The sequence below is a fragment of the Monodelphis domestica genome, chromosome 1, assembly GCF_027887165.1.
Source record: "Monodelphis domestica isolate mMonDom1 chromosome 1, mMonDom1.pri, whole genome shotgun sequence".
Taxonomy (NCBI): Eukaryota; Metazoa; Chordata; class Mammalia; order Didelphimorphia; family Didelphidae; genus Monodelphis; species Monodelphis domestica.
Genome location: NC_077227.1, coordinates 185777897 through 185797264, shown reverse-complemented (window position 1 = coordinate 185797264; position 19368 = coordinate 185777897). Strand labels below are relative to the sequence as shown.

Sequence of the window (19368 nt, the reverse complement as noted above, 5' to 3'; positions counted from 1 at the left end):
CAATAACTAGCTGGAAGATTACCTTTAAATAATAAGTGTGCAAGATATCCATTGTATATTATGAAAATTCGCATAAATAGAATTTTTGTAAATGGATGCTTATCTGGATACCACAAAAGTTTTCTATTTGAAGGTATCTTGGTATCTTAATTAAAATTTTTGAAGCAGAAAATTTGTAAATGCAAATGATTACACATTGATTTCTGTATTGAGTTTAACTTTTAAAAGTATGGCTATTACTGTACTTATTTATGTACTGTATTTCATTAAATCATATAATCCCAGTTCTGTATGATTTATTTGAATTATTAGTTGAATTTTTCAAGAACATAGAAGACATTTTGTGTTGGGTCAACTGGCTATCCAACCTGAAATTGTTTGATTGTGACATTGAAATGAGTCTGAGAGAATATGGTTAAAAGGCTATATTTACTTCCCTGAGTTCTATTAAAAATTGCATCAGATTCGCTAAACCTCTCTTATATGTTTGTATCTGGATTGCATGTGCAATTATATAAACCAGGTCTTTTAGGTATTTTAATGTTTGTTTATACCATGTTGATATAGAATACAATGCTGTGCAAAATGGGGACTTGGTAGACTAACCTATTCATGCTTCTCCTGTTATGACAGTAACTAGTGCAAGATAAAACCCATAGTAGGTATTTTAATTTTTCTTTCCATTAGAGGAGCTACTGTGGGAGTTGACCAAAGACCCCCAAAGGGGTATTCAAAGCAACTTCCAATCGCTCTCTCAACCCCCACTCTCCATCATATGGTGAAAATTTTAGATTTAATAAACAGGATTTAGAGAGCAGTAGGATCTGAATTGGAAGAAAGAATAGGGAAAATAGAATTTTTGTACCGGACAATATGTATTGGAGTGTCTCTACAAGACACTCTTTGAAATTGGGCTCTTGGTTAATTACCTCTGGGTTTTTTGTTTAGACAGGAATCAAGTAGAATAAACAAATTGATGAACTCTTACATAGTATTTGTGATACTAGACTTTCAGAATTTTGATAATCTTTGAGGTGGTAATTAAATTAGTTCTCTGTTCTATGAGTTCTAATCTGAAGCTCTGAAATTCAGTACTCTTTAACCCAATGAGCATTTATTAAGCATCTTGAGGATAAGGAGATAAGGATAGGGCTTTTATGATGCAAAACAAAAACAAGTTCCACTTTTGAATATTCTACTTTTGCATGAATAGAAAACATTTGGCTTTTCCTCTTTTAGAAATTATAGAAAATTGTACCAGACAAATTTTTCTGAAAAAAATGATTTTTCCTCAAATGTAAAAATAATTTTTAACATTCATATTAAAAAATGTCTGAATTCTCTCCCCACTTTCTGAGAAAGCAGTCAATTTAATACATGGGTAGTCATGCAAAACATTTCCAAATTAGCCCTGTTGCAAAAGAAAACACAATTTAAAAAAATGCAAGAAAAATAAAGTAATAAAAGTATCCTTTGATCTGTATGTACTGTATCAGTTCTTCAGAAGTGGATAGCATTTTTCTTTGTAAGTCCTTTGGAATTATCTTTGCATTGTATTGCTGAGAAAAACTAAGTTGATTAACAGTGGATCATTATACAACGTTGTTATTGTATACAATTTTCTGGTTCTCCTCACTTCTCTTTGCATCAGTTTATAAAAATTTTTCCAGGTTTTTCTGAAACCATCCTGTTCATTTCTTATAGCACACTGTCACAATCATATACCACAATTTGTTCAGTCGTTCCCCAGCTGATGGGCATCCCCTCAATTTCCAATGGTATGCTACCACAAAAAGCTGCTATAAATATTTTTGCACATGTAGGTTTTTTTCCTTTTTCTTTGATCTCTTTGGAATGTAGACATATTAGTACTACAGTATCAAAAGGTACTAACAGTTTTATAGTCCCAAGCAAATTCTTAATGTTTGAGGTACAAATTTAGTTTTCAAAATTTCATTTTGGTTGAACTGAACTTATTTTAGAGCCTGGTGTTTGGTTGGACATGGAATCTAGTTGATATCCATTAGAATTACCTTGAAGTGGACAATGGATTTCATTTCTATAAGTGGAGGAATGGTTTTGTCTATGAATAAAAAGTGGTTTAAGTGTTGTCTAGTCTAAACACAAATGGGTTCTTTTTTTTTTAGTTGAATGTAATTAAAAAAATAAAAAATAATTCAGTGGTTGGGAAGTTATGCCTGATTAGGATGAAGTACCATGAGGACTATGAAAGAGGTGTAGCATGGTATGAAATAATAGTGCAGAGATAAGGGATTGACAGTCTAACCATTATACCTGATACCCACAGAATATAAAAAAAGACCTAGATAAGAAGGCTTGGATCTATGGGAGGAGAAGATAGGTAAAAAATGAACTGTGTTGAAAAGATATGGATGAGTTATTTTGTTTGCTTATGAAGGAAGTACAAATGTAATGACAGATCCATTGAAATGTATGATTCTTAGCTCAGAACCCCTTTAGTCAGTTTCAATATTACTGTACAATTCTTTATCACATCCCCAACACTTTTTTTAACCCTTTCTGTCTTAGTAACAATTCTTAAGACAGAAGGGGCAAGGGCTAGGCATTTGGGTTAAATGACTTGTCCAGGGTCATGCAACTAGGAAATGTCTGGTCAAATTTCAACCCTGGTCCTTCTGACTCCAGGCTTAGGGCTCTATCCACAGTAGTACTTAATTGCCTACCCCCACCCCTTAGCCCCCTTAAGAAAAGATAGCCTAAGAAAGTTTTATGGCTTTAATGGTAACATTCTAGCATGTGTCTAGGTCTAAGGCCCTTTGCAGAAATCTTCTATTTAGGGGGTTCTGGAAAGGGTAAGGAAAACAGAAATAGGATATTTTGGGGTGAGATCTAGGCTTCTTCAAATGAGAAATTTTTTCCAATGTAGTTATAACTCTGAGAAGTGCTGTAGTTAACATTGTATTTGTCTGTTAAACTTTTTAGTAGTTGCCATTAATTTCTTATGTCATACTCTTTATATTTTAGGTTCTTTAAAGTAAAACTCTTTATACTTGCCTATAGTGCTGAGCACCTGAAACAGTGGGTATTTAATAGGTATTATTGGTAAAACTTATTAGTTTTACCACATACTAGTTCAGTGATTGGTAGGCCAGGGAGTATATTTCTTTAGATTCATGGTCTTTTAACTAAGAAAGTTTCTTTTATTCCTAGAAAAATAGAACTACAGGCTCTTAACATTAGAAAAAAACCTTGGGGAAATATAATCCATCTACTTAAATGACGAAAAGGAAGTTGAGGGGTTGAATATAGTTCAGTGAACATTTATTAAGCAGCCAGTATGTTTAAGGTACTGTTACAGGCAATAGGGACAGCAGACAAAAGTGAATCTACCCTTAAAGAATCTTCATTCTATGGTCTGCATTATTTCACACAGCATATGCTAGAAGACTAGAATTTAGATCTGATTTCCAACTTAATGAATAGCCATGAGTAATTTTAGAAATATAAAATGCAAACTCATGTTTAATTGGTTTGAATTCTCTAGAGTACAAGTAGCAAGAGGGCTAATTCCTTTATCTTTTGACCTGTGATAGATACTACAAGGGGTTTCCTACATCCAATGGACTTGATAATATAATAAACTTAAGATTAATACTTTTTAACATCAAGATAATATGCTTATTAATTGATGAATTATATATATATATATATATATATTACTTTTCTTTTGAAACCAATTAATACATTGGCAGCATAATTGTTCTTCAGTGTATTCCTTTGAATTAGGTATAGGGACCCAACATAGAAAAGCTTATTTAAAAATTACAGGATAACCTTAATTAATCAGAAGTTTCTTAGAAGAGATTGACTTAATTTTAATGGTAGACTAAACAAAAGATCTTTTCCCTCCCATCATGTATTGGAACTCTTTCTAAAATACATTAGTCTACTTTTCTACATAATTGAATCTTTGATTCTAAATTTTGTAGTATACCAGAAAAATCTTTCTGAATATAATGATTATAGAAATTAAGAAAAAGGAGCATGGATTTGAATCTGTAATGTCTTAGAAGTTGTTTTGTTCTTTTGGCCTAAGGTCTTTGTATATTATTTTCTGTTTGATTGATACTTTTCTTTTTTAAAAACACTTACCTTTTGCCTTAAAATCAATACTATGTATTGGTTCCAAGGTCGAAGAGTGGTAAGGGTTAGGCACTGTCAATGTGGAATCTAAAAGTCCCCAAACTTGTAGCTTAGAGGGATTTGGTGATCCCCAGTTTATTCAGTTTGGAGGTAGAAACCCCAGGTTTTGACCTTGTCACATGAGAGTTCCTCCCTGAGGGAAAGTCCTACTTCACTGGTCTCAGGCTAACAATAGACCTTGAGTTATAGTGCAATAGGTAGTGTGTCAGTCTCATAAGCCAAAAAGGTCCCGGGTCTCTAGGCCTGGTTCTCAATCCACTGAGCCACCCAACTGCCCCCAAGGATTAATGTTTTTCTTTAAAAATAGATTCCAGCAAGGTTGTAGTTGAGGTTTGATTACAAAACTGATATTTATAATTATAGGCATAATTTTCAAGTTATCTTACATTTCACAAATCTATAAATTAGGGGGAAAAACCTCTAGCAGTGTGTAAAGAGGGCAGAATTTGTAGTCAGAACTGAATTAAAATCTTGTTTCCCTTTCCCTCTCTCCCTCCCCCATATGATCTTGGGCAAGCAATCTCTGAACTTTAGTTTGATCATTTGTCAAATGAGGGTATTGAATTATATGGTCTTTAAAGTCTTGTCCATCTTTAGGTCTATGATCCTTTGTCTATTAAAAAGCATTTTGCAGGGCAGTTAGGTGGCTCAGTGGATTGAGAGCCTGGCCTAGAGACTGGAGGTCCTAGGTTCAGATATGGCCTCAAAGACTTCCTAGCTGCGTGACCCTAGGCAAGTCACTTAATTCCCAGTGCCTAGCCTTTATTGCTCTTCCACCTTGGAACCAAAACACAGTATTGAGTCTGGTGGAAAGTAAAGATTAAAAAAAAAAAAAGAAAACATCTTGTGGTCAATTCTACCTTGAAATAATAGTTATGTATTCCTCATCTGCCTATTTTATATATTAAAAGAAAGGTTGGGGTTAGGAAGGACTTTTCTTAGTCCCTCTTCATCTACCTTCTATAATTTCCTTTCAGAAAAGAAGGAAACAGGAAACTAAGAACTTTGTTTTCAATCATATTTTGTATAGAAACTTAACCAGATACGAATGTAGCCTAGTATTTTAAAAGTCATAGAAAATTTAAGAGCCTTTAACTTCATCTGTTTTACAAAGATCCTGATTCTCTCAACATGCTTGAATTTACCGTAATCATACTTTTTAAAAAAAATAGGTTGTGCCTTTGTTTCCTGTATGTTTGTAAATTTCCTAGACAGGAACTATATTGTTTCTAAACTATTTTACTTTAATTCAGCAAACACTAAATGGGGACTAGCATAAAATACTCTCCAAGGTGTTAGCCCAGATATATAGTTTATACAAGACAAGTCTTGTTATCTCACATGAAATTCTGTGTCTTGGGTGTTTAATAACCTCTTATTGACTCACTGTAATGTTCCCTAACCCCAAATAACATTTTCAGATTTTGTAATGAAAAATTCTGAAATAAAAGAATAAGATATGATACATACTTTTTTGACTTAGAATTCATATAGTACATTAGATAACATGAAGATATTTGAAAGAAAGACAGGACAAATTATATAAAATACAGGTTAGATTCCATTATATAATATGGTGAATTCCTAGGGATTCTCCAAATTATCCTCACATATGACTAACTTGTGCTGAGAAGGTAGAATTTGGTTTTGTCTAAGTCAGTCTTGTTTTCCATTCTAGGCCATTTAATTGTTGCAACCTTTCCATAGATTTGCTAATAAGATAGTATCATAGATTGGGAAGACTAGTATTAACTTATTCCATCACCTCATCTGTCCTTTAGTGTTGTTTTAATTTACATTATCATTGTTGTATATAATGTTCTTTTGATTCTACTTTTATCAGAAAAATATAAATTCTCCTGTTCTTGGAATTCTTCATATTTGTCTTTTCATACAACACAGTTGTAGTCTGTTACATATACATATACCACAGTTTGTTTATCCCTTTTTCAGCTAATGTGAACCTTTCTTTCCTATTTTAACCCTTAAGTGCTATGTGTGACAAGGAAATCACTTTAAGGTTTACATATGTCTATTTTGATATTGATGAACTTATTTCTTCTGTTTTTGACCTTTGTGGGGCACATGTGTAGTAGAGTTTTGAATCATTTAGTAAGTTTGTTCATTTATCAAATAAACATTACATAGAAGGTGGGTCTTGAGCTGACTCTTTAAGAATAGGTGAAATTATTCTGAGAAGACCCTATGAACAGTTGCAGTCACTTCAACCTCAAATTAGCTGGCCGTGTATATGTATGTAAATGTATAGATTTAAACCATAATCATTAGAAAGATTAAAGAACCTAAAAATCCTCCCTGCAAGCACACACTTGATCTCTCCAAGTAGAGAAAGATGGTGGGCAGCCAAAGATAGCATTGGTTTAGAACTCAAACTCATTTGTGAAACTTTGGAGGAAGGTGGTGAGTTATTATAATTAGCATTGCCTTATAAAACAGTGAAAAGCAATGAAAGTGAACACAAATCTAAAGAAAGCTTGCAATGAAATTCAAGTGACCCATGCTGTCCTAGGAGATTTTAGAGATAAATCATAGAACTTTAGGATTGTAAAGGTACTTCAAGGTTCAGATCAAACTACGTCCCCCAAAGAATCTCTTCTACAACAAAGTTGATAAATGATCATCAAGGATAAGGGTTCTTGACTTTCTTGGTGTTGTGGGTCCCTTTTGTAATCTCATGAATCCAATACATCTCAGAATTGTGTATTTAAATGCATAAAATAAAATACATAAGATACAAAGAAGACTTAATTATATTGAAGTACATTTGTCAGTATGTTAAAAAAACACCACAAGTTAATGGACCCCAAGTTAAGAACCTCAGATCTAGGTGTAGGATTTGCTTAAAGATCTCTGCTGAAGGAGAATCTACCCCCTTTTAGGGCAGCCCATTTAATTTTTTGATAGTTCTAATTGCTAAGAAAATTTTCCTGACACCAGGTCCAAGTTAGGCTCTTTTCAACTTCTGCCCATTGCCCCTTATTTTTCCCTCTGGGGTCAAGCCAAACAAGGCTAATCTTTCTACATAATATCCCTTCATGTGCTTTTTATTTCAATTTTATTATTTAGCTTTCTCTTGATTACTTTTTTTGAGGATATGAGTATTTGATCATTTCAGACAGTTTCAGGTATAACACTCTTTGCCTTTTTCCTCTTTCTCATCTCCATCCCCTCCTGCAAAGAGCTTTCCACTGTAACAGGAAAAACAACAATCAGTTAAACAAAAATAACTGACATCAAATTTAACCTCTGACAGCATATACAACATTCCACAGCCAGAGGGAGGTACATTTCTTAATCTCTGTTCTTCAGCCAGGATTGGTTGTTGAGATTAACACGGCATTCCATTTCATTTTATTTTTCCTTTCTTTTATGTTGTATAGTATATATATTGTTCTTTTGGTTCTAATTTGCTTTCATATATACTTCAGTCATGATGTTTCTTCACCCCCCCTTTTTTTCCCCATAACAAAATATTCCCATTTCCTTTAGTTGTTCCTCTTATGGCATAGACTTAAGTTCCTGTATTATCTTGGTTACTCTTTTCTGGATAGTCAGTTTATCAATAATCTTCCTATTGTGATCTCTAGATCTGAACATTATATTCTAAATAGGGCAGATAATAGCAGGACTGTTACCTTATTACTGTAAATATTTCCTTTCAGTGCAGCCTGATTTAGTATTTTTTTTTTTGCCATCACCTCACTGCTATCTCATTGATCTTGTAGCCCACTAAGTTCTTCAAATAAACCATACCATCTTGCCATACCTCCCACACCAGGAGAACAACAAGTAGACATAAAATAGAACAAATTTGTCACTTTATTGAACTATCATATTTGAACTTTTAATACCTCAAGTGCCAAAGGAATGATACTTAAGGAGGAAAATTAAGGAAAGGTGGTTGTTTAAGGCTAGGTACATAGAGGAAATTTGTGCTGAAGATGATAGTATTAAAGCATTGAGGAATTGCTTTGCAAGGTATCTCAGAGTAAGGTAAAATGTTGAGAAAAAATTACAGTTGAAATATCCTCATGTCCTCAGATATTGCTTTGTAAGATATCTTAGAGGGTAAGGTGACAGAATATGGGGTAAAATTATGGATAAAATATTCATATTCTCCAAAAAGGTGACCAAGTGAATACCAATAAATTAAAAAGCTTCTATGCCTAATTTTTTTCATCTTTTATAAAGTCTTTACAAGACAGATCTCCATATGTAACCAGTGTATTCTCAGTGGAAACATGCTTTCCCAAACATTATTCAAAAGAAAACCACACCTTTGCAGTTTGTTGAAACAGTTTGTTGTAAGGTCTAGTGGATACAAGATCCTGTTGTGTTTGCTGATTTTTTGAAAAAATACTTAAGACTCAGTAGATCAAAATATAATCTTTAAGTCTTCTCCTTCAAGGAGTCTTTCATCCATGTGTTTAAGATCATACAAAGTTCTTTGGAAAATATTACCATAGAAATAATTAGCCACTCAATGACTGGTTATTTTTAAGCAAGGTATAAAGCAACTATTGGTTTGTTTAGAGATTTCAGACTTGTCCAGCCACTGTTATTTTGTCTTCCTAAGTACTATTTCTACTTTATTTTCAGGTATTTGCCATTTTCCCAGATAATGACTTCACCAGGTTTCAAGTGCAAAATAGATTCATTATAGATAGCTCTTCCACCTAATTCTTTTTTTGTAGGTGATAATGTACTAATTACAAGTGCCAGAAGATATCTAGTTCCTTTCCAATAGGATACATGAGTATTCAGAAGATTTGAAATCAATAGAGAAAAAATGAAAGAGAGAAAAAAAATCTTTGGATAATGACTTGCATTTGAATTTCTCAATAGGCCTTATAAAAGGCAAAATGAGGGAAAGTGTATTACGTAAGCATTTAATATGAGTCAAGAATTAGGCTAAGTACTGGAGATACAAATAGAACAAAAAGAATCACAGTTCTTACCATCAAGGAACTTATATTCCAATAGAGGAAGACAGCACACAAAAGGGAGCTGAAAAGTGAGGGATGAGGAATGAAGGCACCCACAAAGAAGCATGGTGGCCAAAGTCAGGACAGTCATAACACCTCCTGGAGGGGAATGAAACCTGTAACTCTTACCCAAAATGGAGGTCCTCTGAAGGAACTCAATAAATTGGAGAAAGGAGGCTGGCATGGCAAAGGATGTCCCAGCGTGATAAGGCATGTATGTGGTCAAGGTGATCAAGTCTAGAGAATCAGAACAGCTAGGAGAGGAATGAAGCATCACCAGCTTGAACTCATCTTAAAAATATACATAAATTAGATTGAAAATCTTGAAACAGTACAAACTCCAAAGAGTTGGACTTGTAGATGATTCAAAGGGAAATGGAAAAAGACATAGTGGGCTCTATTTACCCTATACATTAATGCCAAAGCAATCTTCCTAAATGCAGGTCTGACCATGGCATTCCTTCCCTTATAAACTCTAGTATTTCTATAGTATTTCTAGAATCAGATATTCTATCCTCTGTCTTTTAAAGCTCTTCAAGGCTTCTTCTGGTGCCTTCCTACCTTTATAGTCTAATTATGCATTACCCCCTTCCGTATTGTCCACAATAGTGACACTAGTATTTAAAAAAAAAAAGCAATTTTTTTTTATTATCAATTACATGTAATACAATTTCACATAAGTTTTCCAAAGTTATATGATACAAAATGTCTCTTTCCCCTTCTTCCCTCCCTGCTCCTGGAGCTGACAAGAGGTTCAATCTTGGTTATACACATTATAACCCGAAACATTTCCATTTTATTTATTTTTGTAAGTGAATAATCTTATAAAACTCAAACCCCAAAACATATACCCAAATAAACAGATGAAAAACCGTATGCTTTCATCTACATATATATCATAAGTTCCTCAGAATTGTTCTGGATCATTATATTGCTGATAGTAGCCATGTCTGTCACATTTGATCATTCCACAATATTGCTGTTACTATGTACGATGTTTTCCTGGTTCTGTTTATTTTACTCTGTATCAGTTCATGTAAGTCTTTACAGCTCTTTCTGTAATCATCCTGCTCAGCATTCTTTACAGCACAATAGTATTCTATCACCATCAAATACCACAATTTGTTTAGCTATTTCCCAGTTGAGGGACATCTCTCTGGTTTCTAATTCTTTGCCACCACAAAAAGAGCAGTTATAAATATTTTTTGTACAAATAGATCCTTTCCAATTTTTAAAAATCTCTTTGGGATACAGATTTAGTAGTAGTATTAGTGAATCAATGGATATGCTTTTTTTTTTTTTTAATAGCTCTTTAGGCATAATTCCAAATTGCCCTCCAGAATGGTTGGATCAGATCAGAACTCTACCAGCAATACCTTGGTGACACTAGTATTCTTGTTATTCCTTGAATATAACACTCCATCTCCTGACTTTGCTTTTATATTGGCTACATCCAGTGCTTGGAATGCTTTCCCCCCTTATCTTTAGGCTTCTTGACTTTCTTAAAGATTCAGTTCAAATCTCACCTTCAAGAAACTTCTTCTGCCCCTTCCCCTCATCCTCTAAGCCCTAACAGAGATTTCCCTTTGATATTACCTTCCAATTACACTATATACATATGTTACATATGAACTCTTTGAAAACAATAAATGTATTTTTATAATAATTGACATTTATATAAGACTTCAAAAGCCCTTTGTAAATGTCATCTCATTTTGAGAGATATAGTCAGGATGGTGGACGAGCGAGAAGTTTTGCCAAGATCCATCACAGATGGGTCTATAAAATGTACCATCCTGAATCCTGATGGTGAAATCCATGGGAAAAAAATCACAATGAATCATTTTTCTAGCCCAGATTTTCACAAGGAGACAGAAGAAACCTGAAGATACAAGAGATAGCATCTGGCCAGGAGCTTGCCGGGTGCAAAGCACTCCAGCACGAGAGAGACTGTGCCCAAAAAACAAACCCAGAAGAAAAGAATATTTCCAAAATATCTACAGCCAAAATCTCAAAGAAAAATAAAAATTGGGCACAAATTACCTGGAATTCCTGGAAGAGATGGAACAAAAGTTTTTTTTTAAAAGAATTTAAAATGTTTTTATAAATTAAATGAGATTATTAGAGAAAAAAATTGCAAAAGAGATGAACATTATGGCAGCACAAGAGGTACAAAGCTTTGCTTAAGCAACAAACTCTCTTATAACTAGAATGGACCAAATAGAAACCCAATGACTCCATGAAATAATAAGAAACATCAAAATGAAGTCAGAAGCCTGAAAAAAAATAGAAGAAAATGTAAGATATGAGTGTGCTATGAAATTATAGCAAAAACAAAACCACCTGGAAAATGGATCAAGGAGAAAAAATTTAATAATCATCAGACTACATGAATGCCATATCTAAAAAAAGGCCTAGACATCATATTTTAAGAAATCCTAAAAGGAAACTGGATCTCTTGAAATCAGAGGACAAAGTCAAAATAGAATCCTTTAGTTACCACCTGAATGAAATCCTCCAGCTGAATCCTATAGCTGAAACACAAAGCTTTCAGGTCAAAGGGAAAAAAATACAGGAATGAGGAAAGCAAGATCTAGTACTCACAATTGAATACAGAAATAAATTTCTTAACCAGAAGATGTATTTCACTTCATAGGAAAATTCTTTTTGAGGTTGCCAAGAATGGGAATCCAAAAGGCAACTAGTAATAGCTGAAGAAATTATGGTATATAAATATGATGGAACCCTGTTGTACTATAAGATGAAGAAAGGGATGATTTTAGAGATACATGGGAGATTTATGAATGAATAAAAACCAGGAGAACAATATATTATACTAGGACAGCAATTTGGTGAAGCAACATCGACAGAATTAGAAATTCTGATCAATGTGATGACTCAACTATGGTTCTAGATGCCTAATCTTGAAACAACCTATCTACCTCCTGATAGGTGAAGGATTTTTAAAAAAAATATGGCCAATGTGGAAATTTGTTTTGCTCAACTATATATATATATATATATATAATATATATGTATATTATATATATATAATGGCAATTTCATTTTTCTTTCATTTTCATGTGTGTGTAGTTGGGAAGGTTGTGATAAGAGAGAATATGATTTTTGCTGTTTGAAAAAAGTATATAAAAAATAAAAAATCCTCATTTTCCCAACAACTCTGTTGTACCTAACAAAAAATATTTGTCTTATAAGATCTGTAGGGACCTCTTCCTCTCCTCCCTCCAAGGATATGAGTGGGATGAAAGCAATATTTTGTGTTTGACTCTGAAATTTGTAGTTCTCCTAGGTTTGTTGTAGGATGTTTTCAATAATGATAATTATGTATATTTCTGTTATAACTCAATGTATATGTTTCTGAGAAACACCATACTATGCAGAATGGTGAAATAAAAACCCCAGAGCTTATGGGGAAAATGGGGTTAGGAACACAAAAACTTGTCAGTGAAACAAGAAAGGATAGTAACCAAATAGTAACTCAGTAATGCAGTTTTACACCCATTAAGTTGGTAAATATATATAAATATTGCAATAAATAGTGGACCTTGAGGTGTTGCTCTCCTGTGCCCCAGTTCCTACTGGACTGGGCTGGCAAAGTCTCTCAAACATTGAGTGGACTATAAGTCCTGGAAGAAAATGTGTGTGTATGTGGGATGGACCAATCCTTTTCTAACCATACTTTCTACAGTTCCAGAAAATTATATAATAAATACAGCATTTTATCTTGATAAAGACCTGAAGTTTGCCTGTGGAAGTTGGCATTGGAAGGATTGCAGCTTGTGAGCTATTTTGAAGTGGAGCAGTTTTCTGTATTCTTGTAGTTTCTTGAGGCAGAAGGACACAGAAGGAAACTTGAAGTTCATGTTATGTTCAAAATGTTCCCTGATATGTCAATTGCATTGGAACAAATTCACATTTTTGAAACAAGTATTCTAGCAGAAATGATTATCCAAAGCTTAAGTCACCATCCAGTGCATTCTGTTCTAATAGATTCCATAGTAAGCCTAGATCAATAGCAAAACACTTAATTGGGATGTAGCAACAAAGTAAACACTAGAGGATGCCACAGGATCATTTTCAATCCTCTACCACCTCTCTGCATAATACACTGTGGGTTAGGATGCTAGTAGAGAATAGGGCACACCCAGCATCCTTCCACAGGGCAAGAGTTGTGTGATGCTTAGAACATTGCCCATGTTACTTATCTCTGGACAATTGTTTCTTCTATACTGATTTTCCTCATTTTGCAGCTGTCTTGATATGATTTCAGAGATTCCTTGTTACTCTAACTCTGTCCTGTCTTTAGCCATCATGAACTGAGGTTCTATTTTCAACCATTGCTCTCTATATCTGAAGGTGTTAAATGCTGGTTTTGCCTTCAGTCTGAGACTGTTGTGTGTTATTGCCTAGTTATAACATTACTCCTCTCCTTAGTCTCTTTTGGTGACTAAGTAGGTATCTTTTGTAATTTTTATTAGAGAAACCTATATTACCTTCAGCTGACATATTGTAAAGGTAATTTTAGGGTTGTGACTTAATCTAAATTGATTTGGCTGCCAGAGAATATCCCAAATAAAATACCCAAGTCAGTTTGGAAATTTTATGGTGATTTAATTAATATAGAGGGAAGGAATTGAGGAGAAGAGAGAGGGAGAGGGTATAGGATTTCTCCTGCCTGGCCTTTGCCAGGGGGAGTTCAAAGACCTCCGCCACGAGGTTTTTGAAGAAGATTAGAGGCTTTCCTAAGAGGATAGTGTGTGGAAGGTAAAGGAGAAACGAATCAGCCTAAACTCTGAGAGAGCTCAGTGAAGATGCCTCACCTGAACTAGGCTACTGAGCTGCTCCCAGTATTGCATCAAGGAAACTCACCGCCAAACCCAGACAATAGCTGCCACCATGCCAAGATGCCAAAACGCTCAGCAAGCTGCCGCCAGAGCTACCTCTCCGCGAAAAAAGACCTAGAGAGGAAGTGATGCGAAATATATAGACAGTTTTTACATAACTTTCTTGTGTCTCATATGTACCAATGGTAGCTTAAGCTTGACTTAGGACAGCCCAGGACTCTGCCAGTTGTTTCTGATTTGCCATTTGCTAGCACATGTCTGTCATAGGCCATCCTTCTCAATACTTAATCCTTAAGTAGAGGTGTAGACATTCCTGTTTTGTTAGACTAAGTAGGGTGGAATAAATCTAAAGTTCACAATATAAAAGAATGAATTAGATGCTTTTTTCTTTAATATGAACCTTCTCTCTTAGAATTTACTGTAAGTATTGCTTCCAAGGCAGAAAAGTGTTAAAGACTAGACAATTGGGGTTAAGTGTCTTGCCCAGGATCACATAGCTAGGAAGTGTTTGAGGTCATATTTGAACCCAGGACCTCCTCCCATATCCAGGCCTGGCTCTCAATCCACTGTGCCACCAAACTGCCCTCAAACCTTTGATATCTACTCTCTGACACCAAAAGTTCTCCAGTGCTTTGGGTCAGAATAAGTAAAATTTTTTTCATCTCTTCCCCATTCTAGAATAAAGATGTTACCTTTATACACATTCTTCAATCCGCACTGACTTTTTTTTGAGATTAAGGATAAACAAAGACTACTTTTCACTTCTTATCCCCCTCAGCTGGAGAACAAAATTTGTTCTGCATTCTTGTCATAAAGGGAGATAGTTCTTTTTCTCTTTCATTTGCTCATAATTTGCTGGGGCTTTTCCTGGTTATTATACTGCTGGAGTTTAGCTGCAATATGTTTAGGCAAATTTAATCTTGGGTTCTCCAAGGTCAAGATCTTTTGGATTCTTTCTATTTGCTTACCACTTTTCTTTGTTAATTCTGGAAAGCTTACTGGAACAATTTCTGATGTACAGTGTTCAGATTTTTTGTTTTAATTTTTGTGTGTTTGTCATATTCCAGTTATTAGATTTTTATGTATTCTTGTGTGCTTTTAATTTGAATCTGTATGTTTCCAAAATCTTTTTAGCAATTAATTTATTTTCTGTGCTTGTTTTTCTAGTTTTTTTTTTATTGTTGGCAATTTTGTTTTCTACTATGACATGGTCCGGCTGGCCTTTTAAAAAAACGTTGATTTTTAAAAATTTTCTTAAAAAAAAAAGTTTAAAAAAAAACCCTTACTATTTGTCCTAGAGTCAATACAAAGTATCATTTCTAAGGCAAAAGAGTGTAAGGGCTAGACAGGTTAAGTGACTTGCCGAAGGTCATACAGCTAGGAAATGTTTGAGGTCAAATTTGAACTCAGGACCTCCTAACTCCAGGCCTGGTGTTCTATGCACTGAGCCACCTAACTGCCCCAGTTTTCTATTATATTTTACATAGTGGTTATTAATTTTCTTTTTTTTCAAACATTTTTACTTTTAATTCTAGCTCCAATTTTTTCTACTTAAAAAATTCTCCACAGTGAACAAAATTTGCACTTGTGATTTTTCTTACCCATTTTAAATCATTTTCAATTTATCCATTTAAGCACATCTCTTAGGAAACATTGTGTTGCTTTTCCCCATCTGCTTTGTTTGTTTTATTTTGGGTGTTACAGTAGCTTCATGTTTTTTTTTTTTAAATAGTATTAATGTACTTCTTTCTCTGTGCTTATTTTCTATTTTGGTTTATTATTATTATTATTGATTTTTGGTTTTAATAATTTTCTTCCCTTTGATGTTAGTTCCTTTGTTGTTTTTTGGAGGGGTTTTTGAAGGTCATGGATTATTTAGAGCCTCTGATTCTTTTATTTTTTATTTTTATTTTTATTTTTTTAATTTTAAAACCCTTACCTTCCATCTTGGAGTCAATACTGTGTATTGGTTCCAAGGCAGAAGAGTAGTAAGGGCTAGGCAATGGGGGTCAAGTGACTTGCCCAGGATCACACAGCTGGGAAGTGTCTGAGGGCAGATTTGAACCTAGGACCTCCCATCTCTAGGCCTGGCTCTCAATCCACTGAGCCACCCAGCTGCCCCCTTGAGCCTCTGGTTCTACTATCTTGTCTAGAAAGCCCTCTTAACCACTTAACTAAGAGAAGTTTTTATTACCTGTCGTGCTTTTGATATTCAACAAATATCTGAGCTGGGTATGTTCATGAGAATATTATTTAAGCAATCATCACAAATAAAAATGTTATGTCCATGGGGTACATAGGTACTATAGATGTACCAAGTATTATAGAGTTCACATAATTCTGATTAGATGAGATCATAATCTTAAATTGATGATTAGACTAGTGACATGCATAATTAGACTATAAGAATAGAGTGTGTAAAATGCACATGTAACAAATACACTATTATCACATATATGTAGATGAAATATCTAAATGGGTCACTTGTGGAGTAGGAACTTTAAGTAAAATTTATTAGCACAGTTTCAGTTTATTAGCACAGTACAATTTGGTACCAGGTTTTCATAGAAACCAAGGTGAAGGGTGGGAAAAAATGACTCACTTGTTTCAATCAAAATTAACATCTTCTTTTAGGCAGAAATATGGCATAGGAATGCTTTGACATTATTTTTGAATATAGTATGGTGTAAACCTAAGTTCTTATCAGCTTTAGATTAATTCAGGGTGACCTGACTTATTAATGAGATAGTTTTGTTTGTTGAATTGAGTGCTACCTAAAACATAGTGATTTGATATTTCCCTATACCTATGATGTTTATAGTTAAATTTCTTTTGTTTGATTTCTTTGTAAAGTGAGATTTTCAGCTTTTAAAAAATGTTTAAAATTAAATATAAAAACTTTAATTCATTAATATTCTTTTGATATGACTTCTATTTTATGGATAAACTCAAAAGAAATAAATATGATACCTAGAAAGATTGATTTGTATTTACATGTTAGGACTTGTAGATGAATTTACTCTTTTTCTGAGGTTTTGTAGATAGGAATTTGAATGTGAAGGCATCAAATATGGAGTCAGAGGACTGAGTTCATTTTCTAACTTTGCCAGTCTTGACTCAACTTGAAGAAGCTCTAATTAGGCCTTAGTTTCTTCAACTATAAAGTGAGAGTGGATTGTTTTGCATGACTTCTGAAAACCCTTTTAGTTTCAAATAAATTATCTCCTTCAGTCTATTTGTTTGAAAAAGTGTTCAATTTTAAGTATTCAATTACCATCTCATGTATTGTGTTTTGCTTGGCTCAGTCATATTTATTAAGCACTATTTCTCAAGTATTCTATTAAGTGCTGGGGATACAAATGGGGGGGGGGGGGAGAAGGATTGTCTCTGCCCTTAAAGAGCTTACAGTTTAATTTGAAATGACATTGTAGAAAAAGAAGCTGGAAAGCGGAAAAGATAGGGACAGAGGAAGATAGAGAAGGTACCCAACTCGAGGCACAGTGGAGAAGTCAGAGAAGGACCAAAGTAGTACAGCCAGGTGAGAAATAAGGACTTTTTTTTTTTGCCTTGAGAAAGACTACTGGCTAGACTTTGTTTTAGTCAATTTTGGTCACAAATCCATTATATACATGCATGTAGTAAAATATGTGATCATAGAATATTCCTCAGAAACTTAAAAAGAAACTTTAATTCCATAAACATATTGCATACCCAATAGTTTGCCTCAATTCAAATGAAGCATTTTGAATATACGAAAAAAGTATGCAACCTTTTCTCTGTCTACATGGACTTTATAACCAACTTATTTAAAGTGGATACAAAGGATAAATAGAGGTTGCATGTTTAAGGAATGGAAACATTTTAAATTCAATTTTATTTTCTTTTTAGTTCTGAATTCTCTGCCCTCTACTTTCCCTTCCCTTCCCCATTGAGAAGACATGAAAAGCAAAGCTCATTAAAGATGTGGATGCTCAAACAAAACCAAATTCCTGCATTAGCTAGAAAAGAAAGAAAATGCTTCAGTCTTCATTTTGAGAATCTCATGTTTCATCATGAGTCCTTTGTAATTATGGCTGGTTATTGTATTGATAACACTGAAAGAAGATAGTGATACAGCAAAAACTTTATTTTATGAATTATTCTGGAAGCCATGTTCAAGATGGAATTGAGGGAATCCAAATGGGTGATACAGAGAACATACTGACTTCAAATATTGAAATTTTCCAGTCATTTATCCAGAGACAGTATGTCAATGTCTTCACTAATCATGTTAGAATATAGCTAATTAAAGGATGGCAGTAATCAAGCATTTTAAAATGCTTAATATGTACAAATTAATTATAATTACATTGTAATTAATTGCTAAGTAATTTGATATCTTAAAGATAAAGTACTAAGTAATTTGATATTCTGTAGATGATGCTAGAGTGTGGGGACTGGAATAGACTTGAGAACTCATTCAGTAAAGTAGTTAGCAACCTTTAAACACATACATGCTACTCTTTTAACTAAAATAACTGTGGGGTTTTTTAAAGTAATATTTTCCCCCCAACTTCATGTAAAAACAGTTTTTAAATATTTTTCTCACATTTCTATTTCCAAATTCTTTCCTTCCCTAGTCCTTCTTCCTTGAGACAGTCAGCAATTTTATATAGAGGTTATATGTGTGCTATCATGTAATACATATTTCCATATTTGTCAAGACAACAAAAGAACTTTTGAAAATAAATTTTAAAATGGTATGTTTCAATCTACATTCAGCCTATAAACTCTTTCTCTGGTGGTGTATAGCAATAAATGAATGATTATGCCTCTATATTGATTTCTGACTCAAGCTTAAACTGCTAACTATGGAGGTGGCATAAAATTAAAGTATAGATTAGTTCCAATGGTATTCCTTTCCTTAAAATACAATTTCCATGCCAGTCACTGAATTACAGAGTCCTGGTGAGGTTCTCCCTTTAGGCTTCTATTCTCAATCATTCCCATTTAATAATTCAGGCTTCCACATTTTTACACAAAGCTTATTACTGCTCTATTCTCTAGGCAGGTGGTGTCATAGTGGATAGAGTGCTGGGTCTGGTGTCATAATAAAATAATAAAGTCTCACATTTACTAGCTGTGAGACCCTGGCCACGTCACTTCAGTTTTCTTATTTGTAAAATGGGGATAATAGCAGCACCTACTTCTTAGGGTTGTTGTAAGGAAGTTACTAGTACACATTGTAGATTGTAAATTTTAGAACAACAAGGAAGGTCATGGGAGCAGTAATACACATTCAGTAATATACTGAATTGTTCCACAAGGTCATT

At 33.9% G+C, this 19368-nt stretch overlaps 1 protein-coding gene across 10 annotated transcripts in view; it reads left to right on the top strand.

Annotated features, from left to right (window-relative positions):
• The window catches only part of GABPB1 (GA binding protein transcription factor subunit beta 1), a 79520-nt gene that overhangs the window by 2381 nt on the left and 57771 nt on the right, over positions 1–19368 (top strand). Inside the window, exon 1 of one of the 10 annotated variants that reach the window (XM_056810184.1) lies at positions 17493–17594. The exons of the other annotated variants lie outside the window; for them this stretch is intronic. The gene's annotated coding sequence lies outside the window, so the exon portion shown is untranslated. Of the gene's footprint in view, positions 1–17492; positions 17595–19368 lie in introns of those variants that run through there. 10 annotated transcript variants of the gene reach the window in all.